At 56.0% G+C, this 7,622-nt stretch overlaps 1 non-coding gene across 1 annotated transcript; it reads left to right on the forward strand.

Annotated features, from left to right (window-relative positions):
• The first annotated feature begins 7,261 nt into the window (after positions 1-7,261).
• Positions 7,262-7,413, forward strand: LOC138653140 (5.8S ribosomal RNA). Its single transcript, XR_011315766.1, has one exon. It is a non-coding gene; the product is annotated as a 5.8S ribosomal RNA (ribosomal RNA).
• The last annotated feature ends 209 nt before the right edge of the window (positions 7,414-7,622 follow it).

Consider the following 7,622-nt stretch of genomic DNA (forward strand, 5'->3'; position numbering starts at 1 on the left):
CTTGACACTTAGAAATATTTTGAGAAAATCACGATTTTGTGAAAATTGACACGTTTCCCCTACTTCCACGCCAGGGGGGCGTCAATATGTTGTGAGGTACCCCAGGACAGTCGCCTAAATGTGGGTGAAGTTTGCGAGTCACGGGCGCAAAGTCAAATTTTGGGTGAAAAACCGCGTTTTCATGCGCTAAAAATTTCAGACAAGTGTCAGACTTCCAGGCAGGGAGAAACCGCCGGAGGCGTACCGAGGAGGCTTCCAGGAGCCTGGGGAAGATTTTCCAAAAGTGTCCTTGACACTTAGAAATATTTTGAGAAAATCACGATTTTGTGAAAATTGACACGTTTCCCCTACTTCCACGCCAGGGGGGCGTCAATATGTTGTGAGGTACCCCAGGACAGTCGCCCAAATGTGGGTGAAGTTTGCGAGTCATGGGCGCAAAGTCGAATTTTGGGTGAAAAACCGCATTTTCATACTCTAAAAATTTCAGACAAGTGTCAGACTTCCAGGCAGGGAGAAACCGCCGGAGGCGTACCGAGGAGGCTTCCAGGAGCCTGGGGAAGATTTTCCAAAAGTGTCCTTGACACTTAGAAATATTTTGAGAAAATCACGATTTTGTGAAAATTGACACGTTTCCCCTACTTCCACGCCAGGGGGGCGTCAATATGTTGTGAGGTACCCCAGGACAGTCGCCCAAATGTGGGTGAAGTTTGCGAGTCATGGGCGCAAAGTCGAATTTTGGGTGAAAAACCGCATTTTCATACTCTAAAAATTTCAGACAAGTGTCAGACTTCCAGGCAGGGAGAAACCGCCGGAGGCGTACCGAGGAGGCTTCCAGGAGCCTGGGGAAGATTTTCCAAAAGTGTCCTTGACACTTAGAAATATTTTCAGAAAATCACGATTTTGTGAAAATTGACACGTTTCCCCTACTTCCACGCCAGGGGGGCGTCAATATGTTGTGAGGTACCCCAGGACAGTCGCCTAAATGTGGGTGAAGTTTGCGAGTCATGGGCGCAAAGTCGAATTTTGGGTGAAAAACCGCGTTTTCATGCGCTAAAAATTTCAGACAAGTGTCAGACTTCCAGGCAGGGGGAAACCGCAGGAGGCGTACCGAGGAGGCTTCCAGGAGCCTGGGGAAGATTTTCCAAAAGTGTCCTTGACACTTAGAAATATTTTCAGAAAATCACGATTTTGTGAAAATTGACACGTTTCCCCTACTTCCACGCCAGGGGGGCGTCAATATGTTGTGAGGTACCCCAGGACAGTCGCCTAAATGTGGGTGAAGTTTGCGAGTCACGGGCGCAAAGTCGAATTTTGGGTGAAAAACCGCATTTTCATACTCTAAAAATTTCAGACAGGTGTCAGACTTCCAGGCAGGGAGAAACCGCAGGAGGCGTACCGAGGAGGCTTCCAGGAGCCTGGGGAAGATTATCCAAAAGAGTCCTTGACACTTAGAAATATTTTCAGAAAATCACGATTTTGTGAAAATTGACACGTTTCCCCTACTTCCACGCCAGGGGGGCGTCAATATGATGTGAGGTACCCCAAGGCAGTGACCTAACTGTGGGTGAAGTTTGCGGGTCATGGGCGCAAAGTCGAATTTTGGGTGAAAAACCGCATTTTCATACTCTAAAAATTTCAGACAGGTGTCAGACTTCCAGGCAGGGAGAAACCGCAGGAGGCGTACCGAGGAGGCTTCCAGGAGCCTGGGGAAGATTATCCAAAAGAGTCCTTGACACTTAGAAATATTTTCAGAAAATCACGATTTTGTGAAAATTGTCACGTTTCCCCTACTTCCACGCCAGGGGGGGCGTCAATATGTTGTGAGGTACCCCAGGACAGTCGCCTAAATGTGGGTGAAGTTTGCGAGTCACGGGCGCAAAGTCGAATTTTGGGTGAAAAACCGCGTTTTCATACTCTAAAAATTTCAGACAAGTGTCAGACTTCCAGGCAGGGAGAAACCGCAGGAGGCGTACCGAGGAGGCTTCCAGGAGCCTGGGGAAGATTTTCCAAAAGTGTCCTTGACACTTAGAAATATTTTCAGAAAATCACGATTTTGTGAAAATTGTCACGTTTCCCCTACTTCCACGCCAGGGGGGCGTCAATATGATGTGAGGTACCCCAAGGCAGTGACCTAACTGTGGGTGAAGTTTGCGGGTCATGGGCGCAAAGTCGAATTTTGGGTGAAAAACCGCATTTTCATACTCTAAAAATTTCAGACAAGTGTCAGACTTCCAGGCAGGGAGAAACCGCAGGAGGCGTACCGAGGAGGCTTCCAGGAGCCTGGGGAAGATTTTCCAAAAGTGTCCTTGACACTTAGAAATATTTTCAGAAAATCACGATTTTGTGAAAATTGACACGTTTCCCCTACTTCCACGCCAGGGGGGCGTCAATATGATGTGAGGTACCCCAAGGCAGTGACCTAACTGTGGGTGAAGTTTGCGGGTCATGGGCGCAAAGTCGAATTTTGGGTGAAAAACCGCATTTTCATACTCTAAAAATTTCAGACAGGTGTCAGACTTCCAGGCAGGGAGAAACCGCAGGAGGCGTACCGAGGAGGCTTCCAGGAGCCTGGGGAAGATTATCCAAAAGAGTCCTTGACACTTAGAAATATTTTCAGAAAATCACGATTTTGTGAAAATTGTCACGTTTCCCCTACTTCCACGCCAGGGGGGCGTCAATATGTTGTGAGGTACCCCAGGACAGTCGCCTAAATGTGGGTGAAGTTTGCGAGTCACGGGCGCAAAGTCGAATTTTGGGTGAAAAACCGCGTTTTCATACTCTAAAAATTTCAGACAAGTGTCAGACTTCCAGGCAGGGAGAAACCGCAGGAGGCGTACCGAGGAGGCTTCCAGGAGCCTGGGGAAGATTTTCCAAAAGTGTCCTTGACACTTAGAAATATTTTCAGAAAATCACGATTTTGTGAAAATTGTCACGTTTCCCCTACTTCCACGCCAGGGGGGCGTCAATATGATGTGAGGTACCCCAAGGCAGTGACCTAACTGTGGGTGAAGTTTGCGGGTCATGGGCGCAAAGTCGAATTTTGGGTGAAAAACCGCATTTTCATACTCTAAAAATAGACAAGTGTCAGACTTCCAGGCAGGAGAAACCGCAGGAGGCGTACCGAGGAGGCTTCCAGGAGCCTGGGGAAGATTTTCCAAAAGTGTCCTTGACACTTAGAAATATTTTCAGAAAATCACGATTTTGTGAAATTGACACGTTTCCCCCTACTTCCACGCCAGGGGGGCGTCAATATGTTGTGAGGTACCCAGGACAGTCGCCCTAAATGTGGGTGAAGTTTGCGAGTCACGGGCGCAAAGTCGAATTTTGGGTGAAAAACCGCATTTTCATACTCTAAAAATTTCAGACAAGTGTCAGACTTCAGGCAGGGAGGAGAAACCGCAGGAGGCGTACCGAGGAGGCTTCCAGGAGCCTGGGGAAGATTCTCAAAAGTGTCCTTGACACTTAGAAATATTTGAAAAAAATCACGATTTTGTGAAAATTGACACGTTTCCCCTACTTCCACGCCAGGGGGGCGTCAATATGTTGTGAGGTACCCCAGGACAGTCGCCCAAATGTGGGTGAAGTTTGCGAGTCATGGGCGCAAAGTCGAATTTTGGGGTGAAAAACCGCATTTTCATACTCTAAAAATTTCAGACAAGTGTCAGACTTCCAGGCAGGGAGAAACCGCAGTAGGCGTACCGAGGAGGCTTCCAGGAGCCTGGGGAGATTTTCCAAAAGTGTCCTTGACACTTAGAAATATTTTGAGAAATTTCCGATTTTGTGAAAAATGACCCCTTTCCCCTACTTCCACCCTAAAGGGGCGTCAATATGTTGTAAAGCACCCCGAGACAGAGACCTAAGCGTGGGCAAAGTTTGGGTCTGATGGGGTGGAACACTGAAAAAAACGCGATTTTCCACTTAGAACAAACATAGAACTTTCAGACTTCCAGGCGGGGGGAAAGCTCTGAAGCTGTACCGAGGACACTTCCATGGCCCCCGGATCGATTTTCAAGAACGAGTCCTTGGGACTTTGAAATTTTCGGCGATGCGTTTTTGGCTTCCGGGAGCCGCAGAACGTTGGGAAATTCGTTCCGCTCGCCGGCTCCAGGTGTTTCGGGCTAGTCCAGGCCCCAGCTACGCCGCCTGGCCGCCAAATTTCGCAAAATCGAAAAAAAAAAAAATAGAACCGGAATGAGGAATTTCTGGCCGCCGGATCCGCCGCACAGCTCCAGGAAGTCGGACACTTTTCGGCTTCGCTCCCTTAAAGTGTGGGTCGGTGTTTCGCCATGCAAATACCCACTTTTGCACACCAGCTGCAGGATATAGGAGAGAGGGGTACCTCTCGGGCCCGACTGATTTCCGATGTTTTCGTGGTTCCTCAAGTCGGGTAGGCGGTTTGGCGAGTACCCCCCTGTTTGCATGGAAGTCCGCCCTCGCGTCGACACCAGGCTTCCGCGGCTCCAGGGGGACTCTTGCCGGTCGTCTGCCCCAAGTCAGAGACGCGTTTCCCGGGTCGCCTGAGCCTGAACGGACCCTCCCCAAGCGTGTTCTGGTTCTCCGAGGGGTGACGGATGTCAGAAGGGAGGCAGATCTGGAGTCTTCGTCCCGAGGAGGGCTCCAGGAGGGCGGATTGCACCCCCTGACTCGGTCCCCTCAGAGCAGGCTTGGCGTTTCTCTGTGTCGGATGTCTCCCGCTTCCACGCCACCGGGCGAGACCTATGAGAGAATCGCACTGTGACCCGGATTCCGTCTCGAGGGCGCCCGTAGTAGCGTGTCGGAGAGGGACCTCCAGGACTATCGGGCATGTTTCTTCCCCGTCTCCCCGAGGGGGAAGGATGGCAGCGGGTGGGGTTTCTCACACCATGCCCCCCACCGGCTCTTCCTCCGATCGATTTGGCTCAGCGCTCCCGGGTGGGGAGGTGGTGCCGCTCGCTCGGCCCCCGGGCTTTGGAGCCCGCGTCGGTCTAAGGCGGGCGCGTCTCCTTCCTCTTTTACCCCCCGGGATTCAGGCACGCATCCTTGGGCGTGCACGCCGGCAGTCGCCTCCCCGTTCGCAGGACGGTGGCTGCCGTGCAGAGGGGGAGTTTGACCCGAACTGTGGTACGGCAGGGGTCCGACGACCCGCGCGGGCGAATGGCGGGGCGCCCACCCACCTCGGCGTGGGGGCCCGTCGTCCGAATCGCTCCCCGCGCGGGGTAGCACAACGATCTTCTCCGAGGGCGGCCCTTTGACTTCCAGATGCGCAGCTTGCCCGCGGAGGGCCCGTGCCGACCCCCCACCCAGCGTCCGATGGGCGGCCTCCGCGGTGGGCATCGGCCGAGAGCGGGCGGCGGTGGGTGGCGCTTCCACGCCACCGCCGAGCTCCGCGTTCTCCAGTCTTTTCCCGAGCCCCTACGATAGTGGGGGGACGACAGATGCGTGGGGAGGCAGGCGGAGTGGGTTCTCACCGCGTGGTGTGCCCGGCCGAACGCCGTCGCCTTCCCCGCTCGTCCGACGTCCTCCGAGGCGGCTCGGAAGGGAGCGCGAGAGAGGGAGAGAGCGAGAGAGAGAGAGAGAGAGAGACCAAGCGGACGCCCCAGAGCGAGAAGGGAGGATGGAAAAGGGAGAGACGAGTGGGGCAAAAAGAGTTTTGGCGAAGGGGAGTACCCGGCGAACTGCCGCCCCGGGCTTCTTCTGTTCTCAACAGCGGAGGCACGGCTTTGGGGGGGAGACGCCGCTCGGTTGGGGCTCCTTTGAGGTTACGGGCAAGAGCCCGGGACGAGGGACTACGCCATAGGGCGACGCCGACACGGCCAGGCCAACTGCGCCCCCCGTGCGACCTCTGCGTCGCTGGCGGGCTCTGCGCCTGAGCCGCGGTGGACCCCGACGGCCAGCCCCCCTCTCCCACTCCTCGCGCCCGTCCGCCGGTGGGTCGAGGACCCCCCGCGGCGGAGGCAGGTCTAAGCCAGACGGTAGGCCCCGCATAGGCCCCCCACCGCCCTGGCCCCTCTCCCCAGCAGCGACTCTGTGTGTCGCCCCGGGGAGCGGTGGGTCACGAGGCAGGGTGGCCGTGGCGTCCTCCGAAGGCCAGTCACCTACGGCCCTCCCCGTGCAAGGGGTGGTTTTTACAACAGATGCCCTCCGATCGGGGAGGCCGGGTCTAAGCCAGATGGTGGCGCCGCATAGGCCCCCCACCGCCCTGGCCCCTCTCCCCAGCAGCGACTCTGTGTGTCGCCCCGGGAGCGGTGGGTCACGAGGCAGGGGAGCCGTGGTGTCCTCCGGAGGCCAGTCACCTCGCCCTCTCCGTGCAAGGTGGGTTTTTTTCCAGACACCCTCCGCATCGGCCGCCTCGCACCGTACAGCGTGCACGATCTCCCCAGTGGCACTGCACTCGCCGTTCAGGCTCCTGTTTTCCTCCGGAAGGTGACGCCCCGGGATGCCCGCCTGCCGGCACGGACGACGAGGAGGATTTCCCTTCCTCCGGGTGCCCTTCCCGCTGCGGGGCTTCCTATCTGGCTTCTCTCCCCTCGATTGATTAAGTCCCTGGCCTTTGTACACACTGCCCGTCGCTACTACCGATTGGATGGTTTAGTGAGGTCCTTGGATCGGCCCCGCCGGGTTCGGCCAAGACCCATGGTGGAGAGCCGAGAAGACGATCGAACTTGACTATCTAGAGACAGTAAAAGTCGTAACAAGGTTTCCCTAGATGAACCTGTGGAAGGATCTTTAATGGGCGAGTGAAAAATACCGATGAGGTGCAGATCAGGAGGCCAGCCGCCCCGCCAAATCCCCGAAGGGTACCGAACGTGATGGGGGCGGTGGTAGGTCTCTTTCTGCTTCGCCAGGGCGCTCCGCAGGGTGGGGACGGTGAGGGCACGTGAGGACAGCGGGCGGGCGACGTCGGGAGGGTGCGGGGAGCCCCTCTCGCTCCGTCGCCCAGGAAAAAGACGCCCGGCCTCGCGCCGACGATTGTTTGCCCTGCCGCTGCCTGCCGAGGAAAAATAAGAAGCCCCCCGCGTACGCGAAAGGCCGTCCCGGGTACCATTCTCCTGTGCGCTCACACACCCCTCCCCGGGGTATGTGGGTCTGGGCGGTAGGTTGAGAAGCCTCGAGCCCTCCTTTGTTCTCCTCCCCGCTGGAGAGGGAGGGACGGGGAGGCCGAGCGCCCGGGCAACAGGGCCGAGATTGAAAACAACCCTCCAAAGCATCCCAGTCTTTTGCGGCCGGCTGACACGAGAGTGAAAAGGGGGGCGCCTCCGAGTGTCCCCAAACCAGAAAGCGCGACTCTTAACGGTGGATCACTCGGCGCGCGCGTCGAAGAACGCAGCTAGCTGCGAGAATTAAGTGTGAATTGCAGGACACATTGATCATCGACACTTCGAACGCACCTTGCGGCCCCGGGGTGCTCCCGGGGCTATGCCTGTCTGAGGGTTGCCCCTCCATCTATCGCCTCCATGGCGCAGCTGGGGTCCCCTCGCAAGGGTGACAACGAGGGAGGCCTGAGGCTCCGTGCCCTGATGGTCTCTTCTCCTTTATCCCTTACGTCCCCCCAAGGCCAGACTCACCTGCCCTGGGCCCACCTGATGGGGTTTACCATCGTCACTCCCCCCGTTGTGACGTGAAACCCTGTGGCGCAATGAAGG

Source organism: Ranitomeya imitator, unplaced genomic scaffold (genome assembly GCF_032444005.1).
Source record: "Ranitomeya imitator isolate aRanImi1 unplaced genomic scaffold, aRanImi1.pri SCAFFOLD_1188, whole genome shotgun sequence".
Classification (NCBI taxonomy): domain Eukaryota; kingdom Metazoa; phylum Chordata; class Amphibia; order Anura; family Dendrobatidae; genus Ranitomeya; species Ranitomeya imitator.